The following is a 20,883-nucleotide window of genomic DNA, read 5'->3' on the forward strand; positions in this document are numbered from 1 at the left end:
TTTTACCTTTCCTAAAAAAATATTTGTGTACATGAACATAACCCAAAGGAATCTACACAGCTCTCAAACTGTTACTGCAGCCACACTGTACTGTACTAAGTAACAGTGGGTATATTTCATGTTGTTCAAGCTTCCAAAAATCGTGTATTATCCACTCAAGTTTACTATTATTTTAAGGTCATAGAGTTAACTAAGAATCTGGAAATTACAATTTCAATTGACACATCAAATCTGTGTGATCTGTTAGCATTATACAAAATATTCTCTTTTTCTAAGAATATTACTTACTGTCATTAATGTAGGTGAACTCTGTGTTTCGCAATTTTATAATCTTAAATAAATGGACGGTATTTTATATGACCAGAAAGAAAAGTAGAGGAAATTTAAGCCATTCAAAATAATTGGGCTTTTCACAACAAAATAAACCCAAGAGTTGTACAAACTAGACTCTTGTGTTCACATTGTTTTTGTAATGGTGGTGAAATCAGGGAGAAGGTATAAAGCATTTTAGACCAAACTTATTAAACCAGCTTAATTTTTCCAAAGAATCCTCTAGATTAGAATGTGATGCATAATTTTCTTCGTATACAATTATAGATTAGATATTAAAACTTTTAAATTGTTTAACAGTAATGATTTTACTTCTTATTTTGTAACCTAGCAACAAGATCGTTAATTAACTGTCAAAACCTTTTTTCTTCTTTCCCCTCCTGAATTACAGTTTTAGCCAGAAAAAAAATTCTGAGCCAACAGATCTCAAGCATGAAAGTAGAACGATGCTTTAGAAAGCTTTGGCTTCTTCACGTCTACGTAAGTGATTGATACGGTAATACTGCTTCAAAGAAGAGATGTTTGGACCAGGAGCTTACTCCATTAGATTTTAAAAGATCTTACAATCTGATTTATTAGCTCCTTCGAGAAATAGATAAAACATATCAATTTGCTTCCTCAAAATTTTTTCATATTTATAAAATAGATAATTTTACCAACTCTTATACAAGTTGGAGGAACCAGTAGAATCTGCGGTGGAAACAAGCACTGCCAGTGTATTTTAAGAGCACCGATCACCTAACCTAGGTGTAGCGTAGCACGTAACTAACCTAGGTAGTTAATTAAGCTCCATCAGTTCTTTTGAGAGGAAGCATCGTTGTTGGAAATTGGATTAATTTGGGGATTTTCTTCTAAATTTAGCAGTACACACCCCTTTCAATAATAATAATCTTCATAACCTTATATGCAAATCTCTGAAAAGGCTACCAGGAAATCAGATTCCAGAAACCGCACTGCTGGCCCCTGACAGAAATCACTTAATTGTCAGGCCACATCCCACTCCAGTGTGCGTGCAATTGGCTGTGCTCTGTCAGGACCAGAAGCCAGTGTGGCCAAGAATCAGATCTGGCTTCTTCACATCGCACGAGATTCCCCAGAGGAGCCAGGGTCGCAGGGGCCCAGGGCTGGACAAGGGGCACTCTGAGCCCCCGTGGAACCTCTGGGAGAAGCTCTCAGCGGAGGACCAGAGCCCCTGTGTTCACAGAAGGGAAGAAAACGTTCACTTGTGAAAACTGAGAGTGAGCTAGCCTTCAAAGACAGGCAGGCTAAATACAAAGCACATGTGTTTAAAGGGGAAATTACAAACGACCAAGCTGACCATGTTTACAGTCGTCTCTTCATGGGGGAAAACAGCAAGTGTGTCACAACCGTCACATTCACACACTATGCTCAGATTTCAGCACAGGGAAACTCAGGGGCAAAATGTTTCTGCTGGCGAGTCCAACTTTGTGAGAAGTATTCAAGGTTCATTATTTGGGGGACAGAAGCAATTAGGACAAGCCTGTTGGTTTGTTCTTTTCCCGACTGTGGCTTAGTCATGTTGGCAACAGTGTAAACTTCTTTTTCTGCTCAACACACATTTGTTAAAATAAATGAAATGAAGCTGATGGGCCCTGATAGGCCCCTGGACACAGCCAAGAGGTTGCACAAGGGACTCTTGGCCACCCTGAAGTGGGTTTCTCGTTAAGCAGACAGCTTGGAAAGTGGCCCAGGCACCATCTCTGGGACGGCCGTGTCAGGGCCCCCTTGTCAGGCAGCGGTGGCTCTCTGTGGGTCTGAGTTCTCTGGGCATTGGACTGGGAAGAGAAAGCTGGGTGTGGAGCCACGCGAAACATTGGGGCCAGCAGCCATCACCCACGTGAGCACACCAAGATCAAACCCCCAGGCCTCGGCCCATCTTGTTGAAGAGGTGGTTACCAATGCAGCTAATGCAGGCTAGTGGTCATCCAAGCCCTCGGCTGGCACAGGAAGAAGAATTCCCACATCGGGGCGGCGGGGGATCCTGTGATATCTGCTCTGCCCCGCAGTCACCCAGATGCACCTCTCCTTGAGGAGCTGTGACCAACGTGGCCTTGAGGACACTGGTTGTCCCTTAACTCCCTGGCCCAGCGTGTGGCACACGGTCCCTCTGCAGAGCTGAGTCTGAGCCCAGACCTTCAAATAAGACTTTAGGGGAGGCTCCAGGGCACACTGACAGATGGCTGAGTGGCCCTCCCCTCTGAGCTGTGCTGTCCCCCCACGCCACAGGGAGGGCGCCATCTGACCACTCCTGTTCAGAGATGTACCCTGTTCCCAAGAGATGGGAGGCCCTCTTCTGAGCTCTGGTGTCCAATAAAGATTTTCCCATGATCTGGTGACTGGAAATGGGCACCTCTCTCTTCAGGGAGACCAAGCTCGGCGTGACTTGGCTCACCATTCAGACCACAAGAGAACACACCAGCCACCCAACACCAGATCTGTTATTTGCAGATTTTTTGGTTAAAGCACGAAATGGTTCACTAGAGCCCAGGAGTCTTTTGGCTGAACAACTTCACACCATTTATCCATCGTGAGGGGAAGAGGAGACATTGCATGGGTGCCAAATGCTCGACACGTACTATGCCAGTCACCCCCTGCCAAATCCTACTACTGCTCTTATCCTTATTTTACAGAGGAGCAAACAGAGGCTTGGAGAGTGTATGCGATTTGCCCCCAGCCACGTGGATTTTGTATGGTCGAGCAAGGCTTGAAGCAGATGGTGGCCTTTCCAGTGCTGAGTACAGCTGGGTTCAGGAAGGCCAGCCCTACGGGGGGAGGCAGGAGAAGGGTGACCACATTATAAGGAAACTCATGCTCCATCGTCAGACGATAGGACAGGACAGTTGAAATTGGGACTGGGCTAGATAACTGGTAAGATCTCGGCAAGCAAGGAAGCTGGGAGCTCTCTGCAGGGCACGGCCACGACCATAGGAAGCTGGTCGGTCTCTAGGTTCTGCCACTTCTCCCTGTTGGTGACTTTTTATTCTCCCCACTCTTACCCTGAAGTGATCAGCTCTTAAACCCTGAAACTAAAAGGAGTAGCCAAAGAATTGTCCAGTTCTACAGCTAATTTTGGAAGAGAAGAGACCCTGCGATGTGGTGTTTGTGTGGGCAGTTTTGAGAAAGTGTCAAAATGAGGGGAGGGTGTAGACAAAGGAAGGAAAGTGCTGACAGGAGCTGGCTGTCCCCAACCCATTCTTTCAGGAGAAGGTTCCTAGCCCCTATTAGGTGCCAAGTCCTGGTCTGAGCCGGGCGGGGTGAGGAGTGGGATTTAGTTTGGATGGTAGGGAGGCCTGTCTGAGGAGGTGGCTTTAAACTGAATCTGAGGCCTAGAGGGGTTAGCCATGTCAAGAAGGGGGAATGACCTCGGTAGAGGACAGCATATGAGAAACAGCTTTGGGTATTGGAAAAAAAAAAAAGTTAGAGAAGGCCCGTGTGGCTGGAGTAGATTGAATGGAGAGCCGGAAGGCCTGGGGCACTTGTAAACCGTGCGGGGTTTTGCTCTAAGTGCAATCGGACGCCACGGAATGTTTCTGCAGGGCCCACAGCAGGATCTGTGCCATTTCAAGCCTCTCGCTGCTCTGTGGAGTAGGTTTTGAGTGGGACAGGCGTGGAAGAGCTGAGAACGTACATAGGTCCAGGCTGTTAAAGGTCCAGGCAGGAGTCATGATGGCCTGGGCCAGGCTGTGGGTCCAGAGCTGGAGAGGCCGGCAGAGCACAGAGGGAAGAATAAGGCTGCCTCAGGGGCTGTCCATAAGGGTCCGCCTCCGGCAGTGTGGTGTGGAGACGATCATGGTAATTTTCTAAAGTGAGGAGCCCTGGGGTGGGGACAGGTGTTAGAGTGAGGTGTTCTCTTTCAGGCACAGTGCAGAGGAGCTGTCTATGCCTCGTGTGAGTGGAGAGAGCAAGCAGACCAGTGGGTACTTGTGTGTGGAGTTCAGAGGGGAGGTCTGGGCTGGAGAGACCTAAGTGTGCTGTCGTCAGCGTAAAGCTGTGACTTAAAGCCACGGGAGTAGAGAAGGTCACCTGAGGAGAGAAGGGCAGGAGGCCCTGTCCAAGCCCCCAGGCGTTCTGAGAATTCTGGACCAGGTGGAGGTGGAGAGACCAGGAAGGTGAGGCAGCAAGTGCCTCGTTCGGCCAAACGTTTATGAACCTGCAGGGGCCACCAGGGCTGCAGCCCCCAGCAGTCAGAGTGATGCAGGAGCAATTATAATTACAGCATGATGTGACCAGGTAGTGACAGAGATGGGCCCGGGACAAGGGACTAGAAGACATGTGTACAGTCTCAGGTTCCCGAAACTGGGCTTATGGCTGAGCCGTGGGCCTCAGGAAGATGGTGTGGACAAAAACAGGTTCTATCGAAAGGAACCTCACAGGGGGATCTGATCATAGGTCCCTAACTGGGCTGGCATGGTGGGTGCTCACGCCCCAGGCCTGTGACTTCCTTAGTGAAAAGTTTTTCCGTTGCCGTGAGCAGCCCTGGCATATTGTTTCTCTGCATCTTGGTTCACACGCTTCTGAAATAAGAAAAACAACAACAACAACAAAAACAAATAAGCATAGCCACCCTGGGGGGACAGAGTCCCAGAGAGCAGTTTCCTCGCGTGGGGAGGTGCTGGCTGGGGTGGTGAATGACTGTGGATTGTGATTGGTTGGCCGTCAGGTACCCATTAGCCAATTGGCTACTGATGTAACTGCAGGGCTGCGTTGATTGGTTGGTTGGCAGGCAGAAGAAGTGAATGGTGGACGGCGGATCCTGTGGGCCTACTGCGTGTGTCTCCCCCAGCGGCCAGCGAGAATACAGTGGTGTGACTCCCCTACCTATGGCTCTGTGGGTGTTCCTTTTTGGCCTCACCATGTCCTGCGTTCTTATGTGGGGAGTTGGACCAGAGACCCCGCATGAGTCCCTGCATGACACACCCTCAAGAGAACACATAATCTTGTTAACTATCTTGTAATCCATCCCCAAGTGGCAAATGCATAAAAGAAGCTACAAAACTGTCCTTCTCTGAGAACTTTCTTCCTGGCAATTGTCCACAGTTTGGCTCAAATAAGTTCTTATAAAAATTCTTTACAGTGTTGGATGTTTCTTTTATCGACAATGGAGAGAAAAGATGCAGAGCCTGGGAACTAGTCCAGACCTGGCATCGCTTCTCAGGACTCCCTGAGTGCCCTCGGCCCAGCTCCCCTCCCCTTCCCTCCACACCCCAGGCTTTTCCCATCAGAGGCCCGACAGTGAGCAGAACCATGAAGTCCTGCCTATTCCTCCCTCATTTGAAGGCCCCCAGGTCTCCACCCCTTCCTGAGGGGCAAGCACCCTTAGCAGGAGAACTGTTTACTAAAAACAAGACTAACCTGACAGCAAAATGACCAGAGCCTGGAGCTTGCCTTCCATTAAGGCAGGATGTTGCCTCAAAAACTATTGCTTCATTTCCTGCTGTTGAGAAATCGTGTGTGTTGACCAGCTTGTACTCACACTGCTTGAAGAAGAGAGAGGAATCTGTTTCACAGAGCTTCTCAGAAAGAAACGAGGTCAGCCCCTCATGGCTGCAGGCGAGGCCCTCCACCGACCACCCTCCCTGCACCCTGGCTGCTGCCCAGAGGCCGGCTGCTCTGGGTCTTACGCCCACGCAGGTCATTCTCCCGCGGCTGCAGCCAGTCCCCAGGCCGGCTCAGTCAGGCCCGTCTCCCTCCACCCTTTGGTCACGCTGCCTCCTCCTGGGCTCTGTGCCCGGCCCAGTGTGGACATGCCCTGTGGGTCCTGGCTGTTCCTGCCTGGGTGACGCTCTGCCCCCAAGGATGAGGGATGTGGGAACCCACATTCAAGGCTCATGCTGGCCCCTCTGTCTCACCCATCATCCAACCAGGGGCATATCTCCTTCCTTTGAGCCTGTTTTTTTCTGTTCATTTTTCATTGCTGTGGCTCATTTAATCTTGAATGACAATGTTTTGTGGGCATGCCTGTGACCCGTCTAGAATCTGTAAACTGCAGAAGATCCAGTCTTAAGTCGGGGGTGATTCTCCTTCAGGTCCATCCACAGTCTCAGCAAGGAGTTTGCTCGTGCTTGTGGAATGGATGAAGTTTGATTCACGTTGTAGAGGGGAAACTTGAACTGATGTGGGAAATTCTGCCCAGGGCTTGATTTTACTGGTTCTCTGACGAAATGTACATCTCTGCTAAGAGCAGAGTCTATAAAGGGACACAGTGCAGTTTGTCCACCCACCCACGCTTCCACCAAGCACTGAATGAGCATCTGCTACGTGCCAGAAATAGTGTCAGGTGCTGGAGACAGAGGAATCAGGCTGCTGCGTTCTGGCTCACGTGGAGATTCTGTTCTAACCCAGAGAGAAGGATAATAAACAAGGGAAAAAACCATCTAGTGGTAAGTGCCATGATAAAAATAAGTGAGAGTCATGCGACAGTGAGCCTGGGAAGTGGTTGCAAGAGCTCTCTGAAGGAGTGGGACTTCAGGGTTGGCCTGAAGGATGAGCAGAGGTGGCCGTGGGACGATCTGGGCCTGAGCAGTCTGGAAGGGGGTCGGATTGGACAAAGCTGTAAGGTCGGGGAGAGAGGCGGCATGAGGTTAAAGGGGAAAAGGAACAGAAGGAAGGAAAGAGTGGGTCCTGGAGAATCGGGGGCCATGAGCAAAGACGATCAAGGGCTCGTTCAATGGTGAGACGGAGGCGAGGTAGCACCAAGGGGCCGTGCAGTGTGTGGAGCTTTGGCCCAGCAGGGGTCTAAGTCCTGACTGCAATTATTTGTGGTGTTTGAACTTGGACAGCTTTTCTGGGTCTTAGTTTCTTCTTGTATAAACTATCTAATTTTCAGAATTCTTGTGAAGATTAAATTTTATACTAGAAGTAAGCACCAACTATGTTGACTCTTTATAAATGGTGACCTGTCATCCAGGTAGTAACCTACAAAGCAGCATTAGACGGTTAGGAGCACGGAGCCGAGAGACCGACAGCGTAAGGAGACTCCCGCGTTCTTGCCTGACACCCTCTCTGCCCCCCGCTTCTTTCCACTGCCTTGACCGTTCTCTCTCCATTCCCCTTTCATCTTTCTTTTTCCCGCCACAATGTCTTACTCTTGCTCTCTTTCACAGTATTTCAAATCATATCATCTCAACTACCCCAAATTTGGAATAAAGACATTTTAAAATATTGATTATTTAGTTTTGACTTCCTCTAAAACCACGTGTGTTTAAGGCTTTATACATCTCTCTTGATTAAAAAGAGGTAGCAGCAGCATCTACACCTAAATTAAGTGATTTTATGTCATTGTATGGTCCTCGGATGACTATTTTTTTCCACTGATGTCACTGTCTCTTAATAGAAAATGGCTCCTACCACTGGATTAAAGGATTGGAAAGAGATTGTCTCAAGGCATTTGGGGCCTGCTGCTCTGGGAGATCTCTCCGCCAGCTGGGGAGTGGATATCTGGACGCCCTCCAAAGGCCAGACACCTCTGCGTCATTCCAGAGATGCTCTGGACCCAGCCCGGTAGGCACGCCCAGACGCTGGCTCACTTTGGCCTTGTGAGTCCCCCTGCCAATGTGGAGCAGGGTGGGTGGAGCTGTGAGGAAGGCCTGGCTGGGCTGCTGGTGGGAACGGGGGCTCTGAGTACTGTGTCAGGACGGGCTCCAGCATAAAGGGCAAATCCCCATTGTGCTCGGCCAAGAGAGACACGTTTTCTGTGTGTGTGTGTGTGGGGGGGAGCCACAGAGTGATACCCACATTCAGCTCGAGGCTTATGTTGAAAGGGGCCTCGTGGTCAGGAGAGCAGGCGAGGGTTCATACCTAAGGCCAATGGAAGCGCTGGCCCTCCCTGCTCTCCTGTCTTTCTGGGAAGGGCGTTCAGTGGTTGGCGGTGGCTAGTAGGTCGTCTAGTTGAACCTTCCTACTGTACAGTGGGACCCTGAGAACTCAGGGTGAGACGTCACTTGTCCAAGTTCACACACAGGGAGGCAGAGTTCAAGGCCCTGTGGACTTGGCTCCAAGTCTCCCTTGGGTCTGGGTGATGTTGATAGGAATCTGGGGGTTGATGTTCTGTCTGTGCTCAACTGTAGGGGTCTCAGATGTGGCTCCTGTTGTGGAGTCAGCGCCCCTTACACTCAGAGTCTGCCTTTCACTGGGTCAGGGCTGAGGGAAGGAGCTCCAGCTTGTAGCCTGGAAGACAACTAGGGCTTAGCCACGGACGCAGAGGGGCAAACTGAGAGCGAACTTTAAAAAATGAATATGGTAGAGATTCCCATCCCCCCAGAGGCACAGATAAGGTCACATGAATGATTGCTGCAGTTTGAGGGTCTCAGATTAGATGCCAGGAAGGAGTTTTGGGAAAACAAGAGCAGTGGCCTGTGCGTATGGGTTGGTTTGGAGGCGTCCGGCCCCTCGGTGCTTCTGAGGAAGGTCAAGGGCAGGTCACAGCGAGGGTTGGAGTGATGGGCGCCGGTTTCTCCTTTTTCCTGTAGAAGCCTCTTCTAAGGTGTCCTTTTCAGTGTACCTTCTTGGAGTTTGGTCTCCAAGGAATGAAGGGATTGAGGGGGTGGGGAAACTGGGAGGGAGTCCTCAGCTAAGCCTGGGCTTCCGGCTGCTTAGGCCATGTGAGTCTATTATTGGCTTGGGCAACAGCTGGGAATGGCCAGGACACCTGGAGGAGGGAGTGGGCAGCCCTGGGGCCCCCGAAGATCCCAGGATCCCATATGCCATATGGTGGTGGCTGAGGGGGTAAAGGGAGTGACAGGAACGTCTGCATGTTCTCTCTTCCCCACTCCTATGCTGAACGAACTAAGGCACGGTCCAAAAGAAGTTTAATAGTGGGCCTTTGGAAGTGATGTTTCTCTCCTTGAGATATGTTTGAAGAACACTTGCTGCCTGAATGACTGAATTAACCTAGAGGCATCTGGCTTTCCTCTTTGCATCAAGCTTTGAACATGGGAAAGTGGATTTTGCTTTCAGCAAGCGACAGTGGAGCACCTGAGTGCTTAGTAGTACAAACTCCACACCAGACTAGGCAGCACCTGGGGAAGATGCTTAGAAAAACCTGAAAAGCAGGATTTGGGATGCAGGGGTGAGGCCGTGACCAACATCTGCTAGCCATGCTCTCTCCTGCTCAAACTCCCTCTCCCTACCTCTCAGCGGCAACTCTATCTGAAATGCTTTTGCTACCCTTTGCATTCTGTGTGTGGTGGCTCCCTCAGCAGCCAGTATCCCTTCCAGCTTCCCCCAGACCAAGTGACAGCAGGTCCTAGAGTCAAGGGAAGCACATGTCTTTCCCAGGTGTGAGTATTACAATTTGTGGAGAGCCGTTCTCAGCATTTTGCCTTGCCTGGTGAGATTGGGATCAGGGCAGAGGAAGGAAGGAGAGAGGAGTCCAGGGAAGAGCTAGCTTCCTGGGCCTGGTCAGCCCCCCGCCCCCAGGAAATCTGTGGACAGTGGGAAGAGGAACGATTGGTGCCTGTAGATGATTCACTTTTCCAGGAGACTCATGGGACCTTCAACATTCTTGGTCCACTCCAGCAACCTCTGGGGAAATTGAAGCTTTGGAGCCTGGCCCAACTCTGTTCATGGACACTTGGGAGGAACAATGGAAGGGAGAGATAATTAGCAACCTCCCCGACTTTATCTCAAAAAAGGGCCCTTCACAGGGAATGCAGAGATACTGAGTTCAGAGTGAAATAGGAGAAAGCCTTGGTGCCACTAGTATTACCCTTAGATCCACTAAGAGAAGACCCAGGCTCTTTGGCCTGAGAGGGATAGAGCTTTCAACCTACTCAAGTTAAAAAAAAAAAAAGTGCCATGTAGCCTGTAACTATTAAAAGATATCGAATCAGCAGTTACAAATCATCCATCCTAAAAAAAAAAAAAAAGAAAATCAAGCTGACATGGTTTTCTTGGTAACCGCTACCAAACATTCAAGAAATAGACAAGTCATTTCACACAACTCTTTTAGAGTAGAAAGGGGGAGCCTCTGCAACTCATGAGGATAACAAAACCGTGAACCCCAAATTAGTTATTAGGACATCCTAGAGCGTAAGAAAGAAAACATGCAAGCCAATCTTATTAAAATCCAAGTGCAAAAGTGTCAAACAAAATATCCAACAATGTACAAAGAAGATACTCCATCATGACCCAGTTGGATTAATCGTAGGGATGCACGACGAAATTAACGGGAAAATTGATAAATATAATTTACTTTATTAACAGAAGGGCTGAGGAAGAAGAGATTTCAAAAGGCTCGAGCTCAGGCATCGCTTAGCTGTGGGGCAGTCGTTGTCACAGGGATCTGGTGCTGCTTGTCCTCCTGTGAAGGGCCAGGCTGCCACCTCCCTTCCCACCTGTCCCTGTCCCCAACTGCCGGCCCCGCTCCCACCCCAAAACCAGCTGGGGTGAGTGCCTGGCACGCTGCACCATTATCTTACGTGCAGAGTTTCCTCAATGGAATGACCAGGATTCCACCCAACGCTGCAAGGACTGTTTGGATCACTCTGTTTGTCCAGCATCTCCTGTGTGCACGCCCTAAGGGCCCATTTCCGCCTTGGTCCTGGACTCAGGACTGTGTTGGAATCAGTCTCCCGTTTAAGTACCATGTGAAATGGAGATAAGAATGATCTCTGCCTTATCTGGGAAGGGGGAGCAGTGGGTGAGACGAGGCCTGTGAAGGGCCTCAAACAGGACTTATTGCACAGGGAGCTAGTTTCTTGCCTGGTGTCCCGTTTCTCATTGAAACGCACTGAGGAAACGCTCTCTGCTGCCATCTCGTGTACATTTTGGAATTCACACCATGTGCAGGTCACCAGGGAAAGCGATTCTGTGCTGCCGCCTCGTGGACAACATCGGGAATGACACCCGTCTGGGTGTCACCTGTAAAGGCTATTCTTCTCCGCTCCCAGCTTGACAAGTTAGGCTCCAGTTTGTTTCTTTAAACCCTTGAAGTGCCCACAACATCACCAATATCAACTTCAATTAAAAGGGGGGCTACGCTGTGTAAAAGATACATACATGTGTCTTACTGGAGGTTCATTTTCTTTAGGTAATAGAGAAAGAAAGAATTAGAAAAGACAAGGATACATCTTGGAAATTTGATGTTTTGCCTGTAAGAATTTCATAAGGTCTTATTGGGATCTCAGTAGATGGTGAAATCGGATCCCGACTGTGATTTCTCCTGTTTGTTGTGACATAACCTAGTGAGGGTTTAGCAGTTGGATTTTAAGTTGGTTGTGAGGGTTCGTCTTTTTTTTTTTTTTTTTTTTTAATGTGTCTTTGACTTAACTACTACATTTAGAAGAGAACTTAATTCACCTTTATATTTGAAAATGTGCTTTAATTTTCATTGAGTTAAATGTTTTTATCCAGAGTGTTACTGGGCATTTCTCATCTTAAAGGGAACTCAATAACTTTTGTGTTTCTTGTGAAGTACCCTACCTTGAATCTATTCCCATTGGAGTCTGTTAACATTACCCCGATAGGAAGTAATGCATGCTGGTGGGGGACAGGGTTGTTTTATGGTTTATTTTCTGTTGTTAGAAGGTAAAGTGAGCTCATACTTTACGCCACCATTTTCTCTTTGGAGTGAGTCGTCCAGTTTCAGGTTTGCCTCTGACGCCCTTCCGTCCACAAGTCCTTCAGCCCATCAATCATCTTCTCTCCACTGCTGTTTCTTTCCCTTGTGTTTACACCTCTCACTAACAGATGTAACTTCTTCACTTGTACGTCTTTTCAGCTAGTGTCGTGCTATTTTTCCTCACCGTGAGATTTCCCTGTTTTGAAATGGCCCTACTCTTAGCATCGTTCACTTGTTCACCATCTCTTTCTGTATTAATTCTGGGAGAGCCATCGTCTACAACTGTCACTCAACTAAAACCACAATGTGGCCGAACCTCCAGAGGCTAGTGTATTTGTAGAAAGTGTTAAATTTGTTCATGAATGTCACTGTAAAGAACACTCATGTAATAGTCACAGTGCTTCTTTTTTAGTATTCACTGGAAATGAAGGTTTTTTTTTATAAGTTAAGACTTCTGGTATGTAATGAAAGCCACAGAAATAAAAATTAATAAGAAAGTGAATTGTATATATAAGAAACACAGACTATGTCTTGGGTCTAGGAAAGCGTGTGAGATGTGGAGATGTGTTTTTGAAGGAAAGGGAGTTGACTTTGAAAATGAAGCGGGTCGTTTCAGAGTGGGAGGCAGGGACACGCGACCAGAATCTGAATGTAGGCTGGACAGAGAAATCTTGAGAGAAGTGTTGTGTATGGTCAAGCCAGATAAGGGTGGATTACGTTTAATGAAGTAAATGAACTGCAATATGAAAACTAAGTTGACGTAGCAGCAGAGTTTGGTTCTTTCCGACTTTGTTAAAGGACAAAGTTTTCCTTCATTTTCTCGCTCCCGAGAAGATGTTATGAAAAGTTTTCTGTCTGCAAAGCAAAGATCCTGGGTTGTCTTAAAAGAGTTTTCTGTTTTAATCTGTCCAAGTGTCTAGTCCAAGGCTGGGGCCACTTTTGGGTCCAGAGGGCTGGCCTGGCGTGGGAACTTCAGTCCTGGGGGGCCTAAAGGAATATATGGAAGACCTGGGGAAACAGTGCCGGTTCCCACGTGTATGTATTAAATCTACTTATTTTCTCTTGCTAATCTGTTTCATATCTATTTGATTATTACAGCAGTCAGAAGCCTGAGGGTAGAGGAAAGTCCATTTCTCCCTCACATAAGCAAGTAATCAGATATTTAATAAAAGGTTAAATTTGGAAGTGTATCTACATCACTGGGTCCTGAAATAAGATTCAACCATGTAACTAAACTAAGTTATTCTCAGGACTGAATGATTAGATCAAGGAAATTATGGGACAATCTATTAATTTAACTTCTGGATGTGAAACTTTTATTACAGTTTCAAAGGCAGGGAAGAGGACCAAAATATGCCCTTGGGCATATTGACTTTAAGCTGATTATTAGGAAACAAAAGACTCATTTAGAACCTTTGACCCTCCCCCTTTCCTGTCTAAGAGATGCAGATGGAAAGACCTGGTTTAGGGAGGGAACCTTGGCCTAAAGTCCTTAGCATAAGGTGGGAAGACGCCCGAGGAGCCTGCTGACCACCGTTCCCCCAGTCCCATTATGTTCTGGGTTGCCTAACAACAATGTACCTTCTATGAGTGTGTCACTCTTCCTAAATTACCTGCAAAGCACCCAATCTTACCTCACTGTCCCAGGAATTTTCACGTGTATGTGAATTCCCCATGCGCATATGTTAAAATTCTATTTTATCTTAGTTTGATTCTGTTAATTTTATGATCAGCTCAGCTAGAAGAAGTTGTTATAGGCAGAGAGAACAGGGCCAAGGGGAGAGCAGGGAGGAAAGGAAGGAAGATGTGAGGGGAAACAAAGAAAAGAGAGGAGATGAGATCACTTGTAAGAAAGGGTGCAGCTACAGGTAATTGTAATGGATTATAATACTATTAGCATTGCTGGCAGGGAAAAATCTGCACCCTCTAGGTCACCAGGACAGTTCCTACGAGGGAATCCCTCCTCCGATGGGAAGGAGTGGTCTGCAAATACAGGCCCTGGGAACACCCTGGAAACGCCCTGGGCTCACCTGTGACTCCATCCCTGAATGTTTTGCGCCCTTTTTCAAGTACAATCCTAAATTTTCTTTGTTCCAGCACAGTTGCTCTTACTCCTGGGCTTGTCCCCTCTTGCATTTTGTGGATATATTTTCTTTTAATACTTCCTCGGCCTGCTTGCCTTTGTTCATGAGGCGTTGTTACAACCGACATCCTGGAATGCCCTCCCGTGATGACTCTGACCTGCTCTCCGATAACACACTTACTAGGTTAGAGCAAAAGAAATAATTTTTAAAGCCCTCACAGTATTGGGGGGCCTGCGATGAGAATTACCGGCTGGAGCACTGCTAGCTCCTGGCAACCGCTGCTGCTGAGAGCTCGGGGACGTCTGTGGCAGAGGTAAGTGGTGTTTTTGTTCACCTTGCCATCCTTCCTGGTCTATTTCTGTGGTGTTGGGGAGAATTTAAAAGTGCTGCATGTCCTTTTCCTCTCTTCCACATGTAGATTGGCAGGAAAAAATGTTTGTGAAGCTGGCTTCTTGGGAGTAGCGACTCACAGGTTTTCTTTATTGAATCTCTCCTCCCAGAGGTGGTCATTTTTTGTGTCTATGTCTCTTGTGTCATTTGTTGTAACGAGGAAATACCACAGGGACCGAAAGCCTTTGGCTTTCTTGTTTAAGCTGTGAAAAGGCTTATCGGTTTGAGTAGCTATTAAAATCCTATCTTCAGTGGTCAGACTATGGATCCTTTGAATTGGAAAAACTTCTAAATTGGAAAATGTGTCAGAGAACTCTTATGACAAACAGCTGTTTGATTGGACCCTAGAGAAAGACCCCATTTTCAATACAAATGAATACAAGGAAATTTAACTATTCTTAACGTTTTCAATGAGTATTTAGCTTCTTGGGTCATATCAGATGCTAATATCAATATTAGGTTTTTAAAAAGGCAGAAGAGAAAATCAAGAGATGTGCAAATGTTAAAAACCTTTCTGGAGATTTAAGAGTTAGAGAACGGTTATGTTGAAACAGGTTTTAAAGGATTTAACAACCAATCAGAAACTTGACAAAAAATGGAAGCTGATTTCTCAGTCTGATAGAAATGAGAGTCTCGGCATCTGCCCCTGGCCCTCTGCTGAGTAGATCTGAAATGTGAACACAGCCCACAACTGCCCCAGGCCTGCTGAGCTAAATAAAATAAAAACTTCAAAACGGGCACTTTTAACAACACAAGCTTCCCTCGTCCAGCCTGGCTCCCCTTTTCCTGTCTCCTTAAGGACTGTGAAGCACATATACAACCCTGAGTACAATCCCCTTAGCAGCAGACAGGAAGACTCCATGCAGGAGCCTCACAAAACTTTACCTGCCACGTGTGTTCAGCTTTTCCTGAATTACCTCTAAATCTCCCATTTTTACATCTAAAATCTAAGAGTCCACTCCCACCCTTGTCTAAATGTCATATTTACCTGATTTCTCCTCGCTGTATTTGGAAATTTCATGGTGATGTGAATTCTAGGTGCGCATGTATCAAAATTCCTGGTCTCTGTCTGTAGTGTTGGGTAGAAGTTAGAAGGTTGCGAGGCTTTTGTCTCTTTTCTGAATGTAGATCGTCAGAAAAAAATACTTCTGCAGCTAACTTCTTGCACCTAGAGACTCTATATTCTTTCCTCCCAAAGGTGTTCGTTTTTTCTTATATCTGTGTCTTGCATGTCGTTTGTCCTAAGAAGGAACTACTATGGGGACAGAACACAGGCACAGGCTCCCGTAAGCCTGTCCTTGGAGCCGGCCCCACAGGCTGGGGAGTTAAGCAGTTCTGTCAAGACCGGCGTCTGCGGAGACAAACTTTGCTGTGGGTCCCCGCCGAAAAACCGCTTGAGGTTTTTCTTTCCTTCTCGTTCTGTGTCCCGGGAGCTTGGCTGTGTGACCGAGGAAGCTAATCCTCTCGGTCCCCACCATCGGCCAGGTGCACTTACTCCATTGGGCCTGGTGGCCAGTGGGAGAAGCTGGGGTTCCCAGTGCGCCTCTGCCTGGCTGTGCCAGCTCCCAGGGGAGTGTGTCCAGAGGGGCCTCTGCCCATAAGGGGCATCTGTCCCCCCAGCCTTCCATACCCCTTAGTGCTGGACACATCCCAGTCTAGTAGCACCTGCTGGGGCCACAGATTAGTGGGTTTGGGGCTGGAGGCGCCTCACATTTTGTGGGAGACCGGAGACACCCTGTCCACGCCTCCATCCTGACCTCCTGGGTGACGAAGGTCTGTGCTTTTCTGACTTATTTAGTCATTCAAACATTAACTAATTTGTCTTTGGGGGTGACCCTTTGGCTGTGGGAGGGCTGCTTCCTCTGCACTCTGTGTGGAGGGGCCTCTGGCTTCCTGGCCGGAGCTGTAAGGAGGCTGGTTGGTTGTCTCACTATTTAGTCCTCACTGTCCTTTTACAGACGATGGATCCTGGAATGGGAAAATCTTCTACATTTAATTGTGTTATAGAGCTCTTGTGACAACCAGCTGTTTTCTTGGTGAACCATCTTGTGCGTTCTCTAAAGTTATTACTAATTCTGTTAATTTGTGATCCCTGTGTGAAACCAGTTTGTGTGTGGTAAGATGTTTTGTATCTGTGGATGGTGTTACTAGTGTAATATTTGATCGGTTTGAAGAAATTAAATGCTTACGTAAATTAAGAAATAAAATACAAACTGACCCAAATGCTTTTCAGGATCAGATGACGTGGTGAAATATTTGATATTAAAGCTGGTTTTAGTTTGTGTTTATCACATAGTCGTATCTGTGAAAGTCAGTAACGTAAATAACTGGGTTTCTAAAAATAAGTTTGTTATCTGTGTTACAAAATGTGTCCAGAAAATATCTTCGGTAATAAGTGATTTTGACATCGCTAATTTTTAACTAGTATGTAAGATAGATACTATGAAAATAAAAGATATTTATGTAAGCTTTTCAGCGATAATTATATTCTACATAAGCTTTGAAAAGGTTTTCTACGTGTATTTGGTAATTTGAAACTTAGCAGTTTTGTTATCTAAATTAATGATGGATATGTATTTAATGTCTAGACGACTTCCATAATAGGAGAAAATAATGAAACACTGATTACTGAAGACAGATTTATCAACTTTTTGGTATTTATTGCAGAGGAACTAAATACATTGGTGTATTAGTAAACATGCCATGTGGTACATTAAAAGTGTTTGTGTGTGCTATGGGGATATACGTTTCTAGAAATTATTAATATGTTCATAATTATATCAATCTAAAGAATCCTGGAGTAGCTGCACAATTATTTACTTAGTTTTCACTGCTGATTAAGATGGACATTGGATTGTTTAGGCCTCTGCTGTTGTGAACAGCGCTGCTGTGGATTCATGTATCAGTGTTTGTTTGAACATCTGTTTTCAATTTTGGGGGGTCTACTCCTAGAAGTGGACTTGTTGTACCACATGGGAATTTTTTTATGGGTTAGAAATTCCCAACTAGAGTGCACTCAGGCCACCATTTTACATTTTCAGAAGGAACATTCAAGGGTTCTAATTTCTCCACATTGTTGCTGCCATTTGTTTTATTTTTCTCAATTATAGCCATTCTGTTTCACGTGAAGGGGTTTCACATTGTGGTTTAAATTTGTATTTTCATCATGACTAATGATGTTTAACATTTTAGTGTGCCTGTTGACCATTTGTGTGTCTAATATGGAGAAGGTTCTATTCGGGTCATTTAAAAATTAAATTCCTATTTCCCCAAGTTGCTCACACACTGAAGTGCCGCAAACTTAGAAGAGCATGAACCGGCACAGGAGCCCCTGTGACATTGGGAGGGTGACTCCTCAGCATCTTCACCATTCCCTTTTCTACCAATCATATGCTGAAAAGACTTATTTAGTCATTCAGACATTAAGTAATTTGGGTAAACCTATAGACACAATTCTGCTAAGTGTTCTGCAATAAAAGCTTATGTTTGTAGACCTCTCCCCATTTCCCAAAGCCCTTTCTGTATGTACTACTCTATTTGATTTTTGATTACGGATTCAATCTCCTTATTTGTTACAGGTCTATTCAGATTTTCTATTTGTTTGTGATTTAGTCTTGGTAGGTGTTGTGTTCCTTGAAATTTAACCAAGACCGTTACTACATTTTTAAGAAATTCCACATACATCAAGATTATTTCCCACTGCGTACATATTCTGTGTACACGTGATTGTAAATGGTTGCGTATATGCCATCTCACGTATATGTCGTCTTTATAGACTTCCTCCTGTTACATCTAGGTTGACTTCAACTGTTTCTCTGCAATGAATATTCTAACACTGTCGACACATTTAATATCAGTTCCTCAGAGTATACTCCTAGCTATAGAGTTTCTGCATAACTGGGTCTGTAAGCATTTTTTCCTGCTCTGACCACGTTTTTCTTAGATGATGCCAGGAAGGAGATTAGACTCAAAGTTTAAATTACCAGTCGAGAAAAGAGAACAATGCATGCACACAATTTTCTCAGTATCTTTCTATTCCAATTCCAATATCAAGTAAACTATCTGCTCAATAGATGGGAAAATATGAGTATAAATATTAGTCTTGTCTAAAAGCAATAAGTCTGAAGCACAAATGTATTTTTAAAAGTTTCACCATTATTTTTAATATGTTCACTCATGTGAGTTCTAAGTGTCATCATCAGAACTATTAATAGCACCTATTCCAGAGGCCTAATGCTGGAGTTCCCTCTCTCAGAACTCCTGCAGTCTCACATGAAGAAGTGACGATTGGAAAAGGAGCCACTCTGGGCTAAGTAACATGAAATATTTTTTCCTCCATGACTGACAAGAGAGTAGGCTGGTGATCAGAGGAGGGGTTGGACTTTGGGCCCAACCAGGCCCCCCCACCCCAGTAGTATCTTTTCGTGGGAAATAATCAGGTCAATCCAGGAGCTTGTTCTCTCTCATATGTAACATATATGAGTTCCCACGAGTTCCAATGAGACTACTGGCTATTCTGGTTTTCAGAAGGCCTGGATTCTCGTCCTTCTCTCCCTGAGTATGGGATTTAACTCACAGAGACTAAGGTCTCAACACCCATGTGGCACAACCCTGCTGCTGTTCTGTGGTCATCAGTGTTTGGTGGTGGCTTCTGTGTGTGCCAAACCTTGGTTGAGTTCATTCAGCCACTGCTTGTGCAGACTCAGCACCAGCCCCTCTGGGCCCACTGACACCCAAGATGCTTTTCTGGGAGCAAAATCTGACCCAGACCTAAGGCAGCCTCCTGCTGAAAGTTGCTGTGTTGTGGTTACAGGACTAGCACTGAGCCCCAAGTGTGAGAGGTCAGCATGTCTCAGAGTTGGCCTTACTTGGCACAAGTCATAGGTGTGGCTTTTGGAAATACTGGCATTTTGGAAACACCTCCCCTTACACGGTTAACATTCCTGGGCTGATCCACCGCCTTGTGAACCCCTGGTTTCCCAGTTGCTTTGGTTACAGTAAAAGCAGCCATCATTCTGGGCTTCAGTCAGGCCTTTTCCTAATCCACCGAACCTTACTTCCACCATGAGCTGGGCTTTCTGGGTGATACAAAAACGTGAGACACTTAGATAAATGTAACGATATGAGGATGGTCTGTACAGTGAGAAGTATGAAATGTTGCCCTCGTAACTCATAAGTTAGGTATTAAGACAAACCAATAAAAAAAATATGTTACCAGATGCTTCACTTGAAAGAATATGTAGGACTGACTGTCCATGAAACCCATGTGAAGAGGCTCAGCGTTCATTAGTCACCACGGAAATGCAAATGAAAATCCAAGGAGGTAGTACTTCACAGTCAGTAACAGAACTAAGATAAAAAGTGTAATAATTGATGAGTACTGGAGCGAATGGAAACCTCATCCTTGGCCAATGGGATTATGACATAGTGCAGCCTCTATGGAAAACAGTTTGGCCTGTCTTTAAAATGCTAAACTTACACTTATCATATGATTCATCAAGTCCATTTATTGAATTGAAAACCTATGTCCATGTAAAGAACAGATGTCACGTATAATAATTCACAACACGTGAATAGCTAAACCAGTTGGGGTATAGCCATATAATGGAATTCTACTCAGCAATAAAATGTGACAAACTAATGACCACTCAACTGCATGGTTAAATATCAAAAGCCTTCTAAGTAAAAGAAGTGAGACAGACAAGAGTACACACTCTGTGACCCCCGGATATGCCATTCTAAAACAGGTAATGTCTAATGACAACAGATAAGTCCCTGGTTGTCTGCGGCCGGGGGTGGGAGAGCAACGGACTGCAAACAGGACCATCATGGAACCATGGGGGACGATCTGTCTGTTGATGGTGGTGGTTCCATGAGTATTCATTTGCTAACACTTTAAATGGACCCAGTTTGCTCTCTGTAAATTGTACCCTCAGTAAAGCCGATTTTAAGAAATACTCAGAAAAACGGATTTTGGGGAAACAAATCTTCAGCTCCAAGTGAATGCTCACAACAAGGTGTACTCATCATTGCTTATTTTAAAAACTACAGACACCTGACTGTGAGGTACCCTGTCTGCTGAGCCCTTTACTGCATTAGGTTATTTCCATCTATAACCGTACGAGGAACACAGTATTCTCCCCCCTCTAGTTAAGGGAACTAGAGTTTGGAATTTTTAAGTAATTTGCCCAAATTAACATAGGTAGTGATGGTGGAGCTTAAATTATAAAACAACTAGCTAGTGTGTGGCTGGTCTCAATACTACAATGCCTGGCCCATGGCATAGAGTTATAAAATCAGCTATTCTAATTGTTCGAAGTTCGAGTTCGTGTTCGGGTTCGAGTTTGAGTTTGAGTTCATGTTTGAGTTTGGGTTCGAGTTCGAGTTCGGGTTCGAGTTCGAGTTCGGGTTCGAGTTCGAGTTCGAGTTTGGGTTCGAGTTCGGGTTCGAGTTCGAGTTCGAGTTTGGATTCGAGTTCGAGTTCGAGTTTGGGTTCGA

At 45.9% G+C, this 20,883-nt stretch overlaps 1 long non-coding RNA gene across 1 annotated transcript in view; it reads left to right on the forward strand.

The window, feature by feature from the left end:
• Positions 1 to 20,883, forward strand: part of LOC148758197 (uncharacterized) — a 50,275-nt gene that overhangs the window by 3,874 nt on the left and 25,518 nt on the right. The window contains exons 2-3 of the long non-coding RNA XR_016021617.1: positions 722 to 6,731; positions 7,685 to 7,851. This is a non-coding gene — a long non-coding RNA (uncharacterized LOC148758197). The remainder of the gene's footprint in view (positions 1 to 721; positions 6,732 to 7,684; positions 7,852 to 20,883) is intronic.

The sequence above is a fragment of the Rhinolophus sinicus genome, chromosome 6 (genome assembly GCF_057876585.1).
Source record: "Rhinolophus sinicus isolate RSI-liver-muscle chromosome 6, RSI-T2T, whole genome shotgun sequence".
Lineage (NCBI taxonomy): Eukaryota > Metazoa > Chordata > Mammalia > Chiroptera > Rhinolophidae > Rhinolophus > Rhinolophus sinicus.